This window comes from Rana temporaria, chromosome 7 (assembly GCF_905171775.1).
Source record: "Rana temporaria chromosome 7, aRanTem1.1, whole genome shotgun sequence".
NCBI classification, from domain to species: Eukaryota; Metazoa; Chordata; class Amphibia; order Anura; family Ranidae; genus Rana; species Rana temporaria.
This window is the reverse complement of record NC_053495.1, coordinates 77,859,092-77,881,273: the sequence shown is the minus strand read 5'-3', so window position 1 is coordinate 77,881,273 and position 22,182 is coordinate 77,859,092. Positions and strand designations below refer to the sequence as shown.

Sequence of the window (22,182 nt, the reverse complement as noted above, 5' to 3'; positions counted from 1 at the left end):
GTGGAGGTTCATGACATGAACTGGGGTCTGGAGTCAACAGAGGTTCAGTAGATTCGGGGTTACTCTCGTCATAGAGGAGCATGAGGTCACGGAGCGCACGAAACTCGGCCACCGTAAATTGTTTAGTGCGCTCCGCGAGCTCACGCTCCAATCCTATGCGAGATCGATCACTATCAAACATGAATTTGTATGTCAAATTTCGAGCGAAGAGATACAAGTCTTTAATTGTGTGTGTTACTTTAAGGGGGTCAAGAGGGCAAAAGCCCAACCCCAATTGTAAAACTGAGGACTGATCCTCAGAGAGTGTATAGGGAGTGAGATTTATAATATTTAGTTGGTTGTTTTGAGGGGAGTGGGTTGCAGTGGGGGTGGTAGGCTTGGACTGGGTTTGAGTACAAACGTGTCCAAGTTTCCTTGTTGTTGTTGTTTTTTTAGGTCTAAAAAAATGGTCTCATCGCTAATTTTATTGTATCTATTAGTCATTAAGGTAGTGTTCAATACTTTGGGGATAGCACCATGTAATGACGTTGATATTGCTAGGTTGTCTGTAGGTAGGTTAGTGTCAACTAAGTCACCAGCTGTAGGTATGGGTTTTTGAGTATTTTTTAGAGCTTTTTTATCTTTTTTATCTTTTTTGGTTAAAGGTGGCTGCGGAGGGGTAACTCCACCATATCTTAGTCTCTTACGAGAAGATTGGATCCCCGGTGTGCTGGGGAAGCGTGTGCCACTATTGTGTGAAGCCATTGAAGAAGCTGAAGAATCAGATTCAGCTTCCGTGTTGGGATTGCCAGGGTGTCTATTGCGGTTAGGATTTCTCCTGCCGTTTGGGCCCGTAACCCATTTATAGGCAAAACCCTCAATGTAGGCAACTTGATCTTTATTGAACTTGGACTGTTTTTTACAGATGATCTCTCTATTTAAAGTTTCTAAACGGAGTTTTAATTCCTTCCATTTGTCGGCAAATATTTGATTGCCATTCAAATGTAGAAATTGTGTATTAGTAGCTTCAATTTCTTTATCCAAGTTGATCATATCTTGACTGTACTGTACCACCAAATTTTTCATTAGTTCAGTGCTACAATTCAGCAAGATTTTTTCCAAGTTTTTTTTAAAAACAGGTGTGGGATCTTTGATAGTGGGGAAAATTTGTACTCGCAAACCAATAGGGCAAACATTTTCCAATAAGTAGCGTCTAAAAAACTCTATATGCCAATACAAATGTGACTTCCGTTTAAGGAGAGTATGCATTTTCAGAAAATAAATCTTTAAATCATCCTCAAATTGGTGAGTATTCAGGCAAGATGTCTGTATAGTTGACATAAAGCCAGACCAGTCAGTACCGAGAACCTCCATCATAAAAAACAAACAAACAAAATCCTGTTTAAACAACAGAATTAAAGGGCTCAAAACTGCAGTTAGGCAATCACTTTAAAAAGTGAAGGGTATGGAGTTTATAGTTAGAGACACTCAGGGAATAAGCAGGATCCAAATCCGGGGTAAGGGGATGGGGAAAGGTGGAAGGAAAAGTCCTGCTTAAGAGAAGCGGGTGTGTTATCCACCCAGTCGATAATAGAAAAAAGGGGTGAGTATGGTCTCTTTTATACTAAAAGTATAAGAAGTAAATATGTGCCTTCATCCCAATTAGTATGTAAAATAAGGAGACCTAACTAATTAAGACACCATTGGCTGCTTGAAACCGAATGTTTGTCACCAATCAGGTCAAGGGGAAAGGGGAAAGGGGATTTTGGGGGGGACTATTCACGGCACTGGTTAAACACAGTATAATAAAAATAACAAGTATTTATTGAACATAAAACAGGTATCATAGAGCAACATTTAAAAACAATCCCCACATTGCACAACAGTAAGTTATACACAAACTATATCTGCATGTAAGGAGTTGATCGTCTCGACCGGTTTCGCGGTAATATACCGCTTCTTCAGGAGAGGGTTTGTCTACAAGATATGCATAAAACATATAAATATACAAGCAAGTTTATACAGTAGTTGTAAACATTTTATAACATAATCCAAATAACATGCCATATAGTGGAGTGAAAAAACTCACCCAGACTGGTCAATTGATCGAGCCAGGAACCCAGTTGAAAACCTTCTTTGGCGCAAGGAGGGGGATATATTTATTTAGAACGGGCTCTATTGAGGAATAAAATTGATAGTTTCATATGTAGCGAGGTGGTCAGTTATTTAATAGGGTGGGGATCACCGTGGAGTGTGTAAAAATGATATAACATAGTGACGAAGGTGAATTAAGGAGAGTGAAAGGTTGGGAGTGAAATAAAAGAAGGGGAGTATGGGGGGAAGGGGAAGGGAATTGGTAATGGGGAGAGGGGGGGGAGGGGAAGGTGAAGAAGAAAAGGGGGGGGGGAAGGGGGAGAGGGGGGGGAAAAGAGGGGGGGGGAAGGAAAGGGGGGGGGGGAAACAGAGGGGGGGGGGTAGGGGAGGGGGGAAAAGGGGGGAGGGGGGGGGGGAAAGGGAGGGGGGGGGGGGAAGGGGGGAGGGGAGAGAGGGGGAGAAAGAGGGGGGGGGGAAGGGGGGGGAAGGGGGGGAGGGGGAGGGGGGGAGGGGGGGAGAGGGGAAAAATGAAGGGAGGGAGAGGGGAAAGTGGGTATGTGTAGTGACACCATAAAAGTAAAGTATTTTAAAGTTACTGTGGTGGAAAAGGTTGTGTTAAGAAAGTTAGTAATGAAGGAAGGGGCAGGAAACCAAAAGGGGGGGGGAGGGGGGGGTTGGGGGGGGGGAGGGGGGGGAGGGGGGGGGGGGGGGGGGGGGGGGAGGGGAGGGGGAAAAACGGGGGAGGGGGAAAGGGGAAGGGCAAGAGGGCCGGGATGGTTAAGGGGAAAAGGAGGATAGGGGCTGGGGAGGGGAAGAAATGGGAATGGACGGGAATAGGGGGGGGAAGGAGCAAAAAGAAAAAAAGGGAAATGAGCCGAATAGAGAAGAGAGGGGAAGGGGGGGACAGGAATTGAAGTGAGATAAAAGTGAGAAAGGGAAAAGGAAAAAGGGGGGGGGAAAGGGGGGGGGTTTGTATTCTAGGAAGGGAATGGGAAGGAGGGGGAAAGTGAAGAAAGTGAATTGGACGGCGATAGCGTCGCCTATTGATGACGTCACATGTTGCCGTCCAGGGATTCTTACAAAAGCGGCTGAGAAAGCCGCTTTTGTGAGTTAGCACGGACGCTCTCCCTGGGGACACACGTGGAAGAATATCAGCCACGGTAAGTCAGATCACTACCCATTCATTGGGTTTCTGTTCTGATTGACTTGCATGACTAACTGGCCCTCTGCCTTCTAACTCCCTCAGCTGGAACCAGTGCATTGCACTGTCTATACCCCGGCAGTTGAGCAAACTTTAGAATGGACTGACAGAGACTGTCTTTCTGTGCCCCAGTATAATCAAGTATATATAACCTGTATACAGCTATGGTAAGGACCCATCAGGGTCTACCTATATAAATATTATTAGATTGCTCGGTGATTGGTTTCCTTAACTTTTGATTCCCTTGATATTCCTTGCACTCCCTTAATTTTTCACGTCCACTTTAGTCACTCTGCATGTTTGCAGAATTAAACACATTTACTTATTACTCTAATCCCCCCTCTTATTATATTTTTTCTTCACTTTCCCCCTCCTTCCCATTCCCTTCCTAGAATACAAACCCCCCCCCCCCCCCCCCCCCTTTTTCCTTTTCCCTTTCTCACTTTTATCTCACTTCAATTCCTGTCCCCCCCTTCCCCTCTCTTCTCTATTCGGCTCATTTCCCTTTTTTTCTTTTTGCTCCTTCCCCCCCCTATTCCCGTCCATTCCCATTTCTTCCCCTCCCCAGCCCCTATCCTCCTTTTCCCCTTAACCATCCCAGCCCTCTTGCCCTTCCCCTTTTCCCCTCCCCCGTTTTTCCCCCTCAATAGAGCCCGTTCTAAATAAATATATCCCCCTCCTTGCGCCAAAGAAGGTTTTCAACTGGGTTCCTGGCTCGATCAATTGACCAGTCTGGGTGAGTTTTTTCACTCCACTATATGGCATGTTATTTGGATTATGTTATAAAATGTTTACAACTACTGTATAAACTTGCTTGTATATTTATATGTTTTATGCATATCTTGTAGACAAACCCTCTCCTGAAGAAGCGGTATATTACCGCGAAACCGGTCGAGACGATCAACTCCTTACATGCAGATATAGTTTGTGTATAACTTACTGTTGTGCAATGTGGGGATTGTTTTTAAATGTTGCTCTATGATACCTGTTTTATGTTCAATAAATACTTGTTATTTTTATTATACTGTGTTTAACCAGTGCCGTGAATAGTCCCCCCCAAAATCCCTTTTCCCCCTTCCCCTTGACCTGATTGGTGACAAACATTCGGTTTCAAGCAGCCAATGGTGTCTTAATTAGTTAGGTCTCCTTATTTTACATACTGATGCATTGCTTGGAAAGGCTGCTGACTGATCCATTTGAAACTGAGTGGTTATCCAATTAATGAACCAAATGCGCACACTCACATACATCTGATGAGTAGCCATTTCTTATAGGTGGTGGTGTAGTCCAGGGGTCAAGTCCTGGGGAAAAAAGTGTGGGAACTCCCACCCAAGATCCACTCCCCCACCAAAAAAAAAAAAAAATGATACACTCATATGCATAATTACTAAATCGCATGTTTTTTTTTCTTTTTCGATCCACTGTACCTTAGTAAACCTTTATGTTACTGGCCGCTTCCTGTATATGGATTCATCAGGTAGTGTGCTCCTGGGAACAATGACAAAAGGTCCCAGGAGACATTGCGGCATCAAAGGAAGTGACGGAATACCCGCACACTACCCGATGAATCCATATACAGGGAGCAGCCAGTAACATAATGGATTACTAAGGTTCGCCTGCCCCTGACAGTGACTCGAGCTGGGCATCGCCGCTTAGTGAAGGATTGGCTCGGGGGGCTCGGCTGCTCTAGTCCTGCAAAGGGAACTGCATTCCTGCTGTGAAAAAAGTGCAGGAACTCCGTTCCCACGCGTTCCCGCAGGACTTGAGCCCTGGTGTAGTCACTATAACAGTGGAAGTAGGAGCACTTTATCACGAACAAAGCACTTGCACTTTATTTTTTGCTTTACGGACTCATTGGACTAAGTTGTATGATAATATATAGTAGCATTTGTATTTTTAATTTTATATATTTTTTCTATACTGTTTTTAATTTTTGGCACTTGCACCTTGTTGGTCTGACTATTGTTGATAATATTGCAGGTCTGATTTACATGTATATTGTTTACATTGTTTGAACTGATTATTATATACATTTATTCACCCATATATCTTCTTATAGGAGCACGTATTGAGATATCACAGTGTGTTGACTTTGGGTACACACATTAATTAAAGGAACACTAAAGGCAGATTTTTTTTATTTTAAATAACAAACATGTTATACTTACCTCCACTGTGCAGCTCATTTTGCACAGAGTGGCCCTGAATCCTGTCTTCTGGGGTCCCTCGGCGACTGTATCGGCTCCTCCTCGCAAAAGCTTTCTACCTTCATGCGAGCGAGCTGGCATGGTGGAAAGCTTTTGCGAGTGCGCTCCCGTGATACAGCAGCGGCCATAGCCGCCGACTGTATCACTCGGCCCCGCCCCCCGGCACGCCGCGTCATCCGCTGTGATTGACAGCAGCGCCAGCCAATGGCTGCGCTGCTATCAATCCGCCCAGCCTAGCCAATCAACGGCCAGGCTGGGAACTGAACAGGATGACAAGCACGCGGCCGGGACTTTCGAGGGGTAAGGTAAGTAAAACGGGGGCTCGGGGGGGGGGGGGGGGGCGGTGCTGTCCGATGTTTTTTTTACCTTAATGCATAGGAGAGAAAAAACTTTTACCTTTACAACCCCTTTAAGTAATAGGGAGAATCATCCGTAAGGATCCTCCACAGAAACAGAGGATACACTTATATTTTATATTTTTCATGGCAAGATAGAAGTGGTATAATATAAATTTATTCAGGAGTTATAGCGCAATCCACACACTGTTTATTATTTTAACATTCCACTCTAGGGCGGCATGTATTTTTTGATTGCAGAAAACTAGATATTGACTAAGCATTTTGTTTTTTTGCGCCGTAGAACACCTCTTTTATGTTTATAGGGGACTGTATCGAATGATTTTGCAAAATCCAGATACACCACATACATCAGCCTTCCCTTATTTAGATGGCAGCTTACTTCCTCATAGAATGTTAACAGATTGGTTTGCCAAGAATGACCTTTATAAACCCATGCTGATTACTACTAATGATACTATTGTCATCAGCAAATTGTTGAATATAGTCCCTTATCATCCCCTCCAATAGTCAACATACTATTGATGTTAGCTGACAGGTCTGTAGCTCCCATGCATATGTTACTGTCCTTTTTTGAATATTGGTACCATGTTGATCCTTCGCCAATCAGCTGGTACCATTCCTGTCTGTATGCGATCCAAAAAATTAGGAATATCGGTCTGGCTAAAAGCTGAGTTCTCTGACAATTCTCGGGTTTAAGCCATCCAGTCCTGGTGATTTATTTGTGTTAAGCTTTTCTAGTCTTTTCTGGACCCTGGTTTCTGTTAGCCACAAGGTTACATCCTGTGACGTGTTACTAACAATACAAGTCATGGTTGCTATACCCCTCCTTTTCCTGTATAAAATTGAAGAGAAGAAAGCATTTAGTACAGTTGCCTTCTCCTTATTTGTAACCAACTTCCCATCATCATCCTTTATGGGACCAATATGCTCTGACCACACATTTTTACTGTTAATATAGTACACATAGGCCTTTTATAGTCTATTTTAGCTGCTCTGATTTGGCTGCCCTGATTGCATTCTTACATCTCTTTTTGCATTCCTTGTACTGTTGGAATGCTGACATTGACCCCTTTGTCGATTGATAGGTGCAGCGGAGTCAATTTAGATCAGACGTTGTGGAGTAACAGGAACTGGCCTCCTTATTGGAACATAACCACACAGGGGAAAATGTTACTGCACATGGTAAGAAGAACACACAGACAGGAAAAAGGAAAACCAACAAGTACATCACTGTGGACAGGAAATACAACACATCATAGAAAACACATAGCATAGCATATCACTGAGCATTAGCGACATCTTGTGTCCTTTTTCTAAACTGCATTCAATACAATAGGCTAAGCTGAAGGTTTGTTGTATCTCCAACACCCCTTCTCAACAACTAAGGCTTAGTCTATTAAACCTATCTTCTCTGTGAGCCTTGAATGTCTTTCAGCAGTCAGAGGTTTTGTAAGGATGTCTGCTGTCATTTCCTCGGTCGGGCAATAAATTAACTCAAGAAGACCTTGCTCTTGAAGATCCCTAAGAAAGTGAAACTTCACATCAATGTGCTTGGTTCTTGAATTAACTCCTTTCGTATGTGCGAGTACAATGCATCCTTGATTGTCCTCATAGATTTCTGTTGGTCCCAACTGTGGTTGGCCCAAATCTGTTAATAGCTGTCTCAGCCATATAACTTCTTTGCTTGCCTGCGCTGCAGCAATGTATTCTGCTTCAGTAGACGACAGTGAAACAGTGAGTTACTTTTTACTAGTCCAACTGATGGCGCCTCCTGACAAGAAAAATAAGTAGCCACTGGTAGATTTTCTGTCACTGGTGTCTCCTGCCCAGTCAGCATCCACATATCCTGTTAAGGTGCTTTCATCGCTTGCTGATAACTTTAGCTTGTAGTTCAAAGTCCCTTTAAGATAGCGAATGATTCGCTTTACAGCATTCCAGTCCTTTTGGCTTGGCATTGAAACCTTTCTTCACAGGATTCCAACTGTTGCTGCAATGTCCGTCAGTCTTCCCTCTTCCTGGGCTTCCCGAGTGACGTAGCAGAGGGTGCGTCAGAGGGTGCAGGGTCACGTGACGGGTGGCCCTGCCTCCCCTATATAAGTAATGTCACAGCTTCAGTGCGTCATTCGCTGGGCTGTGTCCAGCGGTGAGAGGAGGTCGGCGATGCTGCGCTCTGGATGGATGGATCTTCTCATCGCTGGAGATCACCCGCACCCGTCGCTGGATCAGGACAATGTTGGAGCAGGAAGCCGGGAACGAGTGGATTATCACCGCTGGAGTTTTTTTTTGTTTTTTTTTATTAATAAAGGACTTTATTCTACGGTGTGTGTTTTTTTTACAAGAATTTACACTTCCTTCGTGAAATGGTAGGGGTACAGTGTACCTCATTACCATTTCACACAGGGGGGGTCAGGATCTGGGGGTCCCCTTTGTTAAAGGGGTCTTCCAGATTCTGATAAGCCTCCCACCCGCATATCCCCACAACCACCGGGCAAGGGTTGTGGGGATGAGACCCTTGTCCCCATCAACGTGGGGACAAGGTGCTTTGGGGGCACCCCAAAGCACCCTCCCAATGTTGAGGGCATGTGGCCTGGTGCGGTTCAGGAGAGGGGGGGTGCACTCTTTTCTGCGGCCGGCCAGGTCAACGTGCTCGGATAACGGGTCTGGTTATGGATATTTAGGGGGAACCGCACGTCATTTTTTTTTTAAATTGACGGCGGGGTTCCCCTTAATATCCATACCAGACCTCAAGGGTCTGGTTATTGAATTTGCGGGGACCTCCACGCATTTTTTTCCCCGAACCCGGACCCAAACTTTTTCCAATTATTCGGGTTCGGGTCCGGGTTCGGGAAAAACCCAAAGTCCGTACCGAACCCGAACTTTACAGTTCGGGTTCGCTCAACTCTACTTGCGACGGCTACTGTCAGTAAAGTCCGTATTGTAGTGTGCTTGACCACTGGTGCAAACGTCTCATTGTAGTCCTCTCCGGATTTTTGAGAATAGCCTTTGGCTACTAGTCTTGCTTTGTACCGTTCAATTGTGCCATCTGCATTGTATTTCACTTTAAAAGTCCATTTACAGCCTATGGCTTTCCTTCCGGGTGGTAGTTCTGTAAGTGTCCATGTTTTAGTGTCATGCATGGATTTTATTTCTTCCTCAGCAGCCTTTATCCATTTAGTTGCTTCTTGTTCTGAAAGTTGAGATATGTCTTCCCAGTTTACAGGTTCGTTGATACTGGCAGTACTTGCTTTATATGAGAGACATATAGGTGGTTTACCTTTGTTTTCTCTTGTTGACCATCTCGTTTTTGTGTCTGAGCCTTCTTGTGTCTTCTCTTTAATACTGGTTGAGTCTACACTCACTTCAACTGTTTGTTCGGAAGTTACAGAGATGGGCTGGTCAATGGCAGTTTTCTCTTCTGTTCTTGCTTCTACTATTGTCATTACATTGTCTCCTAAATCTTCAACAAAAGTTATGCTGTTGCTAATGGTGACCTTGGCTGTTTCGAGATTTAGGATTCTGTAACCCTTGATATTGATACATTCAAGCACTCTGTTTTGGAGTTTGGTGCGTTTTTCTTCAGGTATGTAGATAAATACTTTGCATCCAAAAACTCTTAGGTGTTTTACACTTCTCATTGTGCCATAGTTCATATGGGGTTTTCTCCACTATTTTGGAAAGAAGTCTGTTCTGCAAATATGTAGCTGTCATGGCTGCCTCACCCCAGTATTTTTGTGGTAGTCCAGAGTCTGTCAGCCAGGGGCGGACTGACAACTCATGGGGCCCCCAGGCAATATGAGATTATGGGGCCACACAGTATACACACACACATACAGTATACATACACAGTATACAGACACACAATATATACACTCAGTATACACACACACACACACACTGAAAAGGTACTTTAGAGACGGGGCAGCTATAATCTTGGGATTTTTTTTTAAAACACAGATTTTTACATACTGTCCCTGGTTTTACCGAGGCTGGCAACCCTGATGGGGCCCCCTAGTGGCATGGGGCCCTCGGGCAGTGCCCGAGTGACCAAATGGTCAGTCTGTCCCTGCTGTCAGCATACATCTGATCATTTGGGTCAGAGTTCTATTCTTTCTTTCAGCTACTCCATTTTGTTCTGGTGTATACGGGACTGTCTTTTAAAGTTCTATTCTATGCCTTTTTAAGTACTCTTGTATCTTACCTCCTGTGAATTCACCCCCATTATTGCTCCGAAGTATGAGAGGCTTCCTCTGAAATTTGTTACTTGTCTTTGTTATATAGTCTTGTAATTTGTCGAAAACTTCACTCTTGTGTTGTATTAGGTAGGTGACTGTATATCTTGAATAATCGTCTATGAAAGTCACTATGTACCTGTTGTCTCCAGGTGTTGGTGGGTTTAGGGGACCACACACGTCACTGTGAACTAAGTCAAGTTGTCTTGAAGCTCTCTTCTAACTGACTTTGGGAAGTGTTGCCCTTGTAGCTTTAGATTTAATGCAACATTCGCATTTAACAGTGACTGGACAAGGGGATACTATTAGATCCCTTGTCAGATTCCTCCTCTGTAGTTCCTGTATGCATTCTGGGTGTCTGTGACCTAGACCAGTGTTTCTCAACTCCAGTCCTCAAGGCGCCCTAACAGGTCATGTTTTCAGGATTTCCCTCAGATGAAACGACTGTGGTAATTACTAAGGCAGTGAAACTGATCAAATCACCTGTGCAAAATAATGGAAATCCTGAAAACATGACCTGTTGGGGCGCCTCGAGGACTGGAGTTGAGAAACACTGACCTAGACGTCTGTGCCATATATGTATACAGTCATTGTGCTTGTGTGTACATAGTCTCACCTTTTCCTTCACTGTGTCGAAGTGATATACTGTAGATGATCATCCAGCTTGGCACTTGCTATTGTCTGTTTGCCGTTTAGAATGGAACACTTGTCACCTTGGAATTTCACAGTGAGTCCTCTGGCTGTTAGACGCTTCACAGATAAAAGTCCTCCTTCTAGATTAGGAACATAAAGCCATACCTCCCAACTTTCTGAGATGGGAATGAGGGACACCTATCAGCAAAAGTATGCAGGCATAGGACACACCCCTTGCCACGCCCCCTTAAAGGAGAATTGTACAAAAAAATAAGATTGGTTAAACCCACAAGTGCTTTTTTTACCACTACTATTTCTTTATATTGGCTTTTGGAATTTACAAATGCAGCCATTTAGAAATCAGATGAAAGTTTAGCACTGGAAAACACTTTTTGATAGATAAAAAGTGCATTTTATATACATCTATATAGATCAGACCAAAATGAGGGACAAATGAGGTGAATGAGGGACAGAGGGACATTGCTCCAAATCAGGGACAGTCCCTAGAAATTTAGGGACAGTTGGGAGGTATGCATAAAGCACATCTTTCATTGTGTCCCGCATCATCAGGGCATACAAGGGTTCCATGTCCACATCCTTCTGCATGTATTTTGCTTCCATCTGCAAGGTAAATAGTTTCTTTGTTGTTTAGATCAAGTTCTGTGAAGAAACTTCTATCACTCGTCATGTGACTGGTTGCCCCTGAATCGATGCACCAGTCTTGGCATTTATTGTTGCCTGACGCTTTAAATGTGGCATTCCAGTTGCCTTCCCTTGGGTCATTGATTTTGCTTTTGACCTTTTGTTTAGCATAAGAGGGACGTTGTCTCATTTGCTCTGCTTTCCATATAGTACAGTCTTTCTTTATGTGTCCCTGTTTGTGGCATCTGAAACACGCTCTGGTTTCTTTCCTGTGTAATCTTGCGTCTGTAGCTTTAAGGGCAGTGCTGGTGTCGGTTTCTGCGGAGTCATGCACTAATTCCTTTCTTCTCTGATACTCGTCTATGAGCCTGGTTTTTACAAATGCTACCGTCAGATCTGTCTTGGGTCGTGTCTCCAGTGCATTGATTAGTGCAGTGTATGTATCGGGCAAACTGCATAACAACATGGCTGCTATGTGACTGTCTGTTATATTCTCTCCGCTTGATCTGAGTTGCGCAATCACTTCCAGCATTGCGTGTATATGCTCCTGCATGTCCTGTTCTCTGCTGAGTCTCATTTTGTAAAATTTCCGTAGCATAAACAGCTTGTTGTTTAAACTGGATCTTTCATGCAGTCTTTTCAGTACATCCCACATGCCTTTCTCTGTGTCCACATTGCGTATATGAATGAGCTGATCATCATCCACTAGTAAGCTTATGGTGGCCCATGCTTGTCTGTTTTTCTTGTCCCAGTCCTGATTATTATCCTATGGCCTCTCTGTAGTGGTAACCTCCCACAAGTCATCTTTGGATAATAGCATTTCCACTTTAAACTTCCAGCTGCTATTTGTCATTGTTCAGCTTGGCCACTGAGAGTTTAAAGTGGAGTTTCCATCCCAATTTTTTTTTCATTATTGTGCTCATTAGACCTAAAAAAGTAAAAAAAAAAAAAAAAAATGTTTTACTCATCTGGAAATGCCTGTTGCTATGCGGTCCCACGAAATCTGCCTTTGAAATCACCTAGGATTCTGACATCATCTCCCTCTAATGCTTCTGGGAAATGTGTGTCATCATTTCCCAGGATGCAGTGCGCTGTCCAATTATCACTCCCCATCCAAGACTTCCAGGAAGTAAGTGCTTGTAAATGCCCACAAGCAAAATGACAATGGTGTAGACATCTTTTTTGAATATCTATGCGGATTGGCGGCAGATTGTAAAATAGTAAGTGACCGGATTTATATTATAAAAATGCAAGATGAAAGGACATACATTTAAAAAATGCTAATTGTGGTTGGAACTCCGCTTTAAGCTCTGAGTTTCCAGCCATTTTATCCCTCCTTTATATATAACCAGTCTTACTTGTCTATAGGAGATGTCAATGGAAAGCTTCCTTATGTCGATCTCCGCATCAGCCACACTGTCTTCCGTCTGAGGCCCCGTACACACGACCGAGTTTCTCGGCAGAATTCAGCCAGAAACTCGATCGGAGCTGAATTCTGCCGAGAAACCCGGCCGTGTGTACACTTTCGGCCGAGGAAGCCGACTAGTTCCTTGTCGAGCCAAATAGAGAACATGTTCTCTATTTCCTCGTTGTTCAATGAGGAAAGTTGGCTCGCCGAGATCCTCGGCGGCTTCACACAGGACTCGACGAGCAAAACGATGAGTTTTGCCCGTCGAGTTCCTCTGACGTGTGTACGGGGCCTGAGGCTTTGTTCTGCTTGGGCCGCACCTGGTCATAAGACTTTATCCGGACTCTGGGCCCATAACCTGTTGCAAAGTACGATTGATAGGTGCAGCAGAGTCAATTTAGATCAGACGTTGTGGAGTAACAGGAACTGGCTTCTTTATTGGAACATAACCACACAGGGAAAAATGTCACTGCACATGGTAAGAAGAACACACTGGGCTGGATTCAGATGGCACTTACGCCGACGTATCTCGATATACGCCGCGTAAGTGTAAATTTGCGCCGTCGTATCTTTGCGCCGTACCCAGAAAACTAGATACGCCGTAAAATAGGCTTCCTCCAACCAACGTAAATTTTTTACGCCGGCGTATCGTAGGCGCATATTTACGCTGGACGCATCTTCCGCTCCCATTGTTTTCGTATTCAAATATGCAAATGAGCGAGATACGCCGATTTAGAAACGTACGTTTGGCCGGTGCGCGTAAGTGGAATATCTGGCGTAAAGTTACCCCTCATAAAGCAGGGGTAACTTTGCACCAGACTTGCTCAAGTCAGCTGGAGAGCAGCTACAGCAGCACCATTTCAGACAAGCTGAGCAACAACACTTGCAGGACAACACATCTGTATGCCAACATGCCAGGGGCAGCCGTGGTCATAGCACTACTGCGTTTACGGGCACGTAGGAGGGCACAGGAGAGGATATACCGAACGCGCATTGACGTCTTTGACATGGGTGAATCAGAGGTGTATCGCATCTTCAGATTCAGCCCTGAAGCCATCATGGAACTAGCCAGAACCCTGCATGATGACATCACCAGCAAGACACACCGCGTACATGCAGTGCAGCCACTGGTCAAGGTCCTGGCAACACTGCATTTCCTTGCCAGTGGATCTTTTCAAAGAACAAGTGGAGTTGTGGCTGGGATGTCACAATCCACCATGAGCAGATGCGTGCACCAGGTTGTCCCCGCAATCCTCAGACGCATGTCCCACCACTTCATCAGACCCACTCAGGAGCATCTGCGGCAGAAGGCAATGGCAGATTTCGTCAGAATTGCCGGATTCCCACACACCATGGGGGCCATTGATTGCACATATGTGGCACTACGCCCCCCCGTGACACAGAGCACATATACTGCAATCGGAAGCACTGGCATTCCATCAACATACAGGTGATAGCCGATGCCCAATGCCTCATATGGCACGTCCGTGCCAAACACCCAGGCGCCAGCCACGACAGCTACATATACCGTCAAAGCACCATCCCAACAGAATTTGAACAGAACGTGTACGGAAACAGCTGGCTGGTTGGTGTGTGACATGGGAGTCAGGCATGACTGTCCGACCCCATGATGCAGACATCACGAGGGGCACATGCACGGCTAACATCCTCCTGTCTTTTCCCTTCCAGGTGACTCTGCATATGCACTTGGACCCCATCTCATGACTCCATTCCGGAATCCCCAAACCAGAGGAGAGAGAAAATACAATGATGCACACGCACGTACCCGTGCAGTGGTGGAACGCACCTTTTGCCTCCTGAAGTCCCGTTTCCGATGCCTGGATAAGTCCGGGGGTACCCTGTTGTATTCCCCAAACTTTGTGTGCCAGATCATCGGTGCATGTTACGTGCTGCACAACTACGCCATGAGAAAGGGCCTGGAGATTGACCTATGTGAAGACCTACTCCAAAAATCGCGCTCATGGCACTTCTAGAGTTCATAAAAACAAGGATTTGAGATGAAAAATATTATGTAATAAAAAGGTCCATTTATTGTAGAAAAACACCAGATATATCTATAAACAGTCCGTATGATATATAAAACAGTTTAAAATACTGGCTCCACAAACATCTATCATAAAGCTCAAGAGGTTAAAGCTCTCCCAATTCCAGAGAACAATCCCTCTGGTGGAAGTAACTGTTACAGTACCTTTAGAGGCAGATGGTAAGGTAGCAGTGATGGGGAGATGGCGGTAGGATCCTTAGGCCTTTTGACTTTTCCAGTGGTTTCATTTACCATATTACATCTTAGCTCAGGATTTATGGTTCTCCACCAGAGGGCAGCAACAACTTCGTATGTGCTCTGACAGTGTACATTCGACACTGTCAGCTTCGGCTTGTGTTATGACCCGATAGGAGTGCGGAGTCTCAGACGTGTGACACCACCTCCGATGGACGGAAAAAGCGGCTGTACGCCTCCCTCCAGACCCAGCGGTGACGCGTGACGCCATCCCGGACGGACAGAACGAGCGGCTGTACACCTCCTTCCAGACCCAGCGGTGACGCGTGACACCATCCCCGACGGACGGAACGAGCGGCTGCACGCCTCTCTTCAGATCCAGCCGGGTTGTGGCCCCGATCGGTTTATTCCTCGGAAGACCCCGATGTTCCCTCCCCTTGGGTACTCTACAGCCACGTGGAATGCTTGGAGATAGGCTTTGTCTAAGGATCCTACCGCCATCTTCCCATCACTGCTACCTTACCATCTGCCTCTAAAGGTACTGTAACAGTTACTTCCACCAGAGGGATTGTTCTCTGGAATTGGGAAAGCTTTAACCTCTTGAGCTTTATGATAGATGTTTGTGGAGACAGTATTTTAAACTGTTTTATATATCATACGGACTTTTTATAGATATATCTGGAGTTTATCTACAATAAATGGACCTTTTTATTACATAATATTTCTCATCTCAAATCCTTGTTTTTATGAACTCTAGAAGTGCCATGAGCGCGATTTTTGGAGTATTTTTTGTTGTATTGGTACTTCTGGGTACCATTATTTTCGCAGCTCTGGTTCATCTTTTCAACACCTAATCTATGAACTAATTAGGTAATTACTTTTACTAGGAACTTTGTTATCCCTGTTTTAGCGCCTGTGCATTTGTTGTGTTTCTACGTGAAGACCTGACCCCCGAACCCCAAAGTGCCCCTCTGCCCGAGGGTACCCCGTCTGCTGAGGGATCAGCAGTCAGGAGATACCTCGTGGAACGTATCTTTACAGGTTAAACACACACATTCATCATGGCACAAGGAGAATGCATGCATGCACACCACTGTGGTCCCTAGCACACACCCCACATCCACATCACATTGGATTAGCCCAAGTCCAACAAGCAGGACTTGGGAGCAGCAACGCCACGGCAAGGCTCCAAGTATGTTGCTGACCATTCATACCACATTCACACGGCCGTGGGAATAAATTCTCCCCAATGAGCCAGGGTGACACCCCTTTCTGGCAGGAGTGTCACCCCCACATTCACACACCAGTCAAACTGTAGCCTGCACTACTCCCCGTGTGCAGGGATTATAAACCCAAAAAAATACTCATAACCTGAGTGAAAATAATAAAAAAACTCATCACCTGAGTATACAACATAAAAAAAAACCTCAACATTTGAGCCAAAAAGAAAATCAACAAAAGAAAATCATCTGCCCTGGCGTGGGCTGCGCCTAGTGCCTAGGCTCCTGGTCCGCAGTCGCCTGGGGGGAGCCTCAGGTGGGGGGGTTATCTGGTGGAGGTACATCCCCCGATCTCTCCCTGGCTGCCAGGCTGCCCTCCAATGCCAGGGCAATACGGCGGAGGTAATTGTTTGTCACTGCCTGCATCCGCAGCTGGCGGGTGGTGGTATTGCGCTGGTGGCACCGTGTCTGCCTCCCCATGTACGGCAGCTGCCAGGCTCCTCCCCTCCACCTGCATGGCAGCCATATTGGCCTGGACTGCCTCTGCCAGGCTCTGCACCTCCGTCACTAGGCCTGATGTGGTGGCCTGCAGCTCCCCCATACATGTCAGAATTCCAGTGCAATTAGCACTCACGTCCTGCAGGCTGGAATTGAAGGCGACATTATGACCCTCCTGCTGGGTGAGGGCCTGCTGCACAGAGAGTGCACAGGCAGCCTGGTTCTGAGCCGAGGAGGCCAGGTTCTCTGCCACATTGTCAAGGTCCCCCACTAAGGCTGACATATGGTGGGTTTGGCGGGCCTGGTCTCTCGCCAAATTCTCCTCCAATGCCTCCGGGACACCCCTTGTTTTCCAGGTAGCCTTCCTTGGGGCAGGAGAGGCTTGGGGCAGGCTGGATGGGGTGGCCCTTGAGGGGCAATCCCTGATGGGGGAAGTGACCCTTGAGGGGCTATCCCTGATGGGGGAGGTGGCCCTTGAGGGGCTATCCCTGATGGGGGAGGTGGCCCTTGAGGGGCTATCCCTGATGAGGGAGGTGGCCCTTGAGGGGCTATCCCTGATGGGGAGGTGGTTTGGGAGGGAACAGGTATGGGGGTCTCCTCCACTATAAAAAACCTGTCCTCAAGAGTGACCTGCTCCTCCTCCACTTCCTCTACAGGTGAGGAGGGGTCACTCTCGGCCAGGGATGGGGTGGGTCACCCAGCAGCCGACGACGGCCCAGCTACCTCCTGGACATCTGTGGATGACACAAAACATTCACATGTTGGTGCACCCACACACTTGTCACATGTTCCCTTGCCCCCCCACACATGCTACACACCAGAGAGAAGATAAAACACACTTACCTGTCCTCAAGGGCTGATCGACCGAATCAAAGCCCTCCAGGCCCTCCACCAGCTCCCTATCCAGGCACCTGGCAACGATCATATCATCGGCAGTGAGGGTGAGGTTGGTGGCTGGTCCTCCTCCTGTGCCACTGGCATGCCTGCGGATCTTGCCCAGCTTCTCTTTGACAAGACGCCGCAGATCATTCATTTTTTTGCTAATATTCTTGGTGGTCCGTGCCACAACACCAAGGGCATTCACCTGGGTTGTAATTTCCAGCACAATTCTATCCTTCTCCACCTTGCTGGTAGTGCCAGTCAGTGCCCCATAGAGGCACGCGCCATATTTATTGAGGCCCTCAATAATCAGAGCCTTCTCAGCAGGGGAGAAATTGAGCTTCCTCCTTGTCTTTTTTTTTATTTTTATTTTTTTTTCTTCCGCTCAGTCAATAACTTTCTTGGTGACTTTCTCATGGAAGATGGTCCCCCCATCGTCTCCGAAGAAGTTTTAGCATCATTTGCGGATTTATGCTTACTTTTTTTTTTAAAGTATAATTTATCTATTTTTATACAGAGTGAATTACATTTTCCAGCCTAACTGGAGACTTAGGGTATACCTAAATTGAACCCAATGTTCCCCCCCTCCCCGACTCCTAACCCCCCCCCCCCCACCATCTCGTGACTCCACATTACTAATTTTTCCCAAATACTACTTAGACTTTCTATCTCTCCCTCAAATTTTCTAAATATCCCCTAGTTTTTTTGAACTTGATCCAATTTGCCCATTTGCCCCTGTGGTCAACGTTTTCCTCATCTGCCCTGTCCTTCCACTCCTCCCTCCTGTACGTATCTTCCACAGACTCCATCCATTCCCACACTTGTGGGCTTTCTGCTTCCCTCCACTTTTTTGGTATCAGACGTTTGGCTGCATTAAGTAGATGGGGGGGTCAGAGATTTTTTATATGCTTTTATATTCTCATTCCCCCCATGGAACAGAACCACCCATGGGTCTTCTGTTATCTTTTTTTTAGTTATTACCTTAATAAGTGGCAGAATTTTTTTCCAATAATTTTTAATTACCGGACAGTCCCACCATAGGTGAGCCATTGTCCCCCTTACTGTACACCCTCTCCAACAGTCTGCTGACTGTCCGTCTCTGTATTTGCTGATTTTATCCGGGGTAGCGTACCACCCCGTTAAGCATTTAAAGTTCATCTCGGCAGTCCTTACGTCTATTGCGGAGGTGTGGGTCATTTTTATTATTCTTTGTTACTGACGTTGTTCCTCTGGGGGCTTCCAATTCTCTTTCCCATTTTAGGATATATTTTGGGATTTCTAACTCTTCCTTTTTAAACAGAATTTTAGAGATATTACCTTTTGAGCTATCGGTAGTGCAAAGTTTTTCTATCGGTGTGTAATCCTCACTTGGTCGGAGAGGTAGCGGTAGGCGCTTAATAAAGAGCGCCAGCTGCATATATCGCCATTCGTCCAGCCTCATGGATTCTATCGTTGTTTTAATTTCGTGATGTGTCAAAATCTTACCCTTTTGTATTATATCCCTAACCTGGGTTCTATTTTTAATCCAATTCCCTCCCACCCCTTCAGTCCCTGGTGCAAAATATTCATTGTCTTTAAGGTCCATTAATGGGGAATTAAATTTTGATTTCAATTGTTTGTGTACTCTATCCCATACCCGCAGTGCATTAAATGTTATTTCATGTGCTGAAGTGTCTAAAGTTCTATGTTGTGGTGGATTCCAAATAATTCGCCCCAATTGTGCCCTTGCAAGTGCGCATTCAATATTAATCCATCTTTTGTCTGGGTTTTCTTTAGCCCACTCTATTACCCTTGCGAGAACCGTTGCAACATAATATTTACTGATGTCTGGGACCGCCAGACCGCACCTTTTCTTATTCTGTTTTAGTACTTGAGCTGAAATCCTCTGTCTTTTGTTTTTCCAGATGTAATTCATCAGAAGGGAGTTTAATATTTTTATATATGTCTGTGGTAAAGCTACTGGGACCATTTGAAATTTATAGATTATTTTTGGGACTAAGACCATTTTTACGACGTTTATCCTACTAAACCATGAAATTGGCCGATGATAGATAGTTTTAATTTCTCGTTTAATTTCATTTAGCAGAGGGATGTAGTTAACTCTATACATTTTCCTTAGGGAGTTTACGAGTTTTATGCCGAGATAATTTATTTATTTTTTCCAGGAAAAACTGAATGCCATTTGAAGGTATCGTTTTTCCGCCTTAGAAATATTGATATTCAGTATCTCCGTCTTAGATACGTTCATTTTAAAATTTGAGACCTCACCGTACTGTGTAATATTTGCCATCAGGATCGGGAGTGTGTTTCTGGGGCTGCTCACAAAGAATAGGATATCATCCGCGAAGGCGGCCAGTTTGTGCTCTTCTGCTCCAACGTTGGCTCCCACAATCTCGGAGTTGTTACGTATCATTGCCAAGAGGGGTTCCAGCGAAAGAACAAAAAGAAGAGGGGACAGGGGGCATCCCTACCTGGTCCCGTTCCTCATCTCTAGGGGGGTAGATAAAGACCCGTTGATTTTAATCCTGGTGCATGGGTGATGGTACAGAGTTTTAATCCGCCTCACCATCCTCGGGCCTATGCCTATATTTTCTAACGTTTGAATCATGAGCCCCCAGTCTACCCTGTCAAACGCTTTTTCAGCGTCAACTGACAGGAGTAGACCGGGGGACCCACTATCTCTAATTTGCCAAAGGAGAAGGAGAGCCCTGACCCCATTATCCTTACCCTCCCGGCCAGGAATAAAGCCCACCTGGTCAGGATGCACTATAGTTGTCATTAGCCCCTTTATGCGTTCGGCCAAGATCTTAGCATACAATTTTGTATCTGCATTTAATAATGAGATTGGCCGGAAACCTGAGCAGAGTGTGTTATCTTTTCCCTCTTTTTTTATTACAGTAATTGTTGCTTCCAGTGCCTCCCGACTCATCTCATATTCGACTCCCAACCCGTTGAAGTAGTGGCAGAGTCTGGGAATCAAAATGGTAGCGAACTTTTGCAAATAAAAGGTCGTAAAGCCATCTGGGCCTGGGCTTTTCCCCTTAGCTGAGTTTTTTAGGGCTAGGCTCACCTCCTCCTCAGTTATAGGCTCCTCCATTTTTGCGGTTGCTTGGGCATCTATCTTAAGTAGGTTTGCTTTCTGTAGTACTTCTCTTATTTTGGCCTCTTTCTCACCGGGATTCCACTCCTTTTGCTGTACAGCATATAGATCTTTGTAGTAATTTCTGAAGACTTCGGCAATATCCCTGGTTGAGTTAGCTAATTCCCCGTTCTTTTTTTGGATCTTCTCAATAAAGTTTCTCGCTTTCTTTCTTTGTACCATTCGAGCTAAATGGTTACTGGGTTTGTTCCCCTCTATATATATTTCTCTGTCCCTTCTGTTTAGTAGTCTCCTTGTTTCTTGCTCAGAAAGTACTCTATATTCGTCCCTTTTTAGGGTCAAAGCATGGAGAGTTTCTCTCTTTTGGCCCTGTGTTTTATGGTCTTGTTCTAACTTATATATTTCTTCTATTAAAGATTTTAATTTCCTGGTACTTTCTTTCTTTTTCCTTGCGCCCTCAGCAATAAAGATCCCTCTTACGTATGCTTTATGAGCATCCCATAGTGATGCCCCCGAGATCCCCTCCGTATCGTTCTCCCTGAAGTAAAACTCCAGTTCCTTTTGGACTCTCCCTACAACCCCTTTGTCTTCAAGTAGACTTTCGTCCAATCTCCACGCCGGTTGGTTTGATTTCTGTAATGATGTGCTAATTTTTATAGTTATAGGGGCGTGATCGGAGATTGTCGTGATCTCAATCCCTGCATCGATTACCCTTTCAAGTAGTCTATGATCTATGAGGATATAGTCTATCCTCGAGTACGTCCCATGCACAGGGGAGTAGAAGGTGTAGTCACGAGTTTTGGGGTGTACATCGATCAGTTGGTTATGTGACATTCGTTGTTTCAGTTTTTTTAAATGTTCACCATTAGTCCCCTGTGCCCGGGATGAACTATCAAGTATGGGGTCCATGCAGCAATTGAGATCCCCCGTTAGTACCACATGTCCCTCCTCGAAATCTTTTAATTTCCTTAGGATTCTATTTACATATTTGACTGAGTTCACATTGGGGGCATAGACATTTGCCAGGGTGAAATCCACTACTCCTATTTTAATTTTCAAAAATAAAAATCTTCCTTCGGGGTCGGTCAGTCTATCACCCAGTGTAAACTGAACGCCCCTCGCAAATCCTATGGCAACTCCGCGTGACCTCTTTGATATTGTATCTCCGTAAAACCATGTGGGGAAATTGGGGGAGAACATCTTGATGTTGGACTCTGATGTCAAGTGAGTCTCCTGTACAAAGACGACATCCGCCTTATAATACTCCAGTTCTTTAAGGATTTTGAGTCTCTTAACATGAGAGTTCAACCCTCTTACATTATAAGAAAGGAATCTAATGTCAGTCATCTAAGGGAAATTTGCGTGAATCTGCCTCTTCCTTGTGGAGTCTCCGAGATGGTCCCCTCCCCCCGCCCTCCCATGCCTCCCCCGCCCTCCCATGCCTCCCCCCCTCCCCCGGCCTTGGCCCATTCTTGGCCTGGGAGCCCCTATTGG

The 22,182-nt window shown here is 45.3% G+C and overlaps 1 protein-coding gene across 2 annotated transcripts in view; it reads left to right on the top strand.

Annotated features, from left to right (window-relative positions):
- The window catches only part of OMD (osteomodulin), an 88,427-nt gene that overhangs the window by 9,714 nt on the left and 56,531 nt on the right, over nucleotides 1–22,182 (top strand). The gene's annotated exons all lie outside the window — the stretch shown is intronic.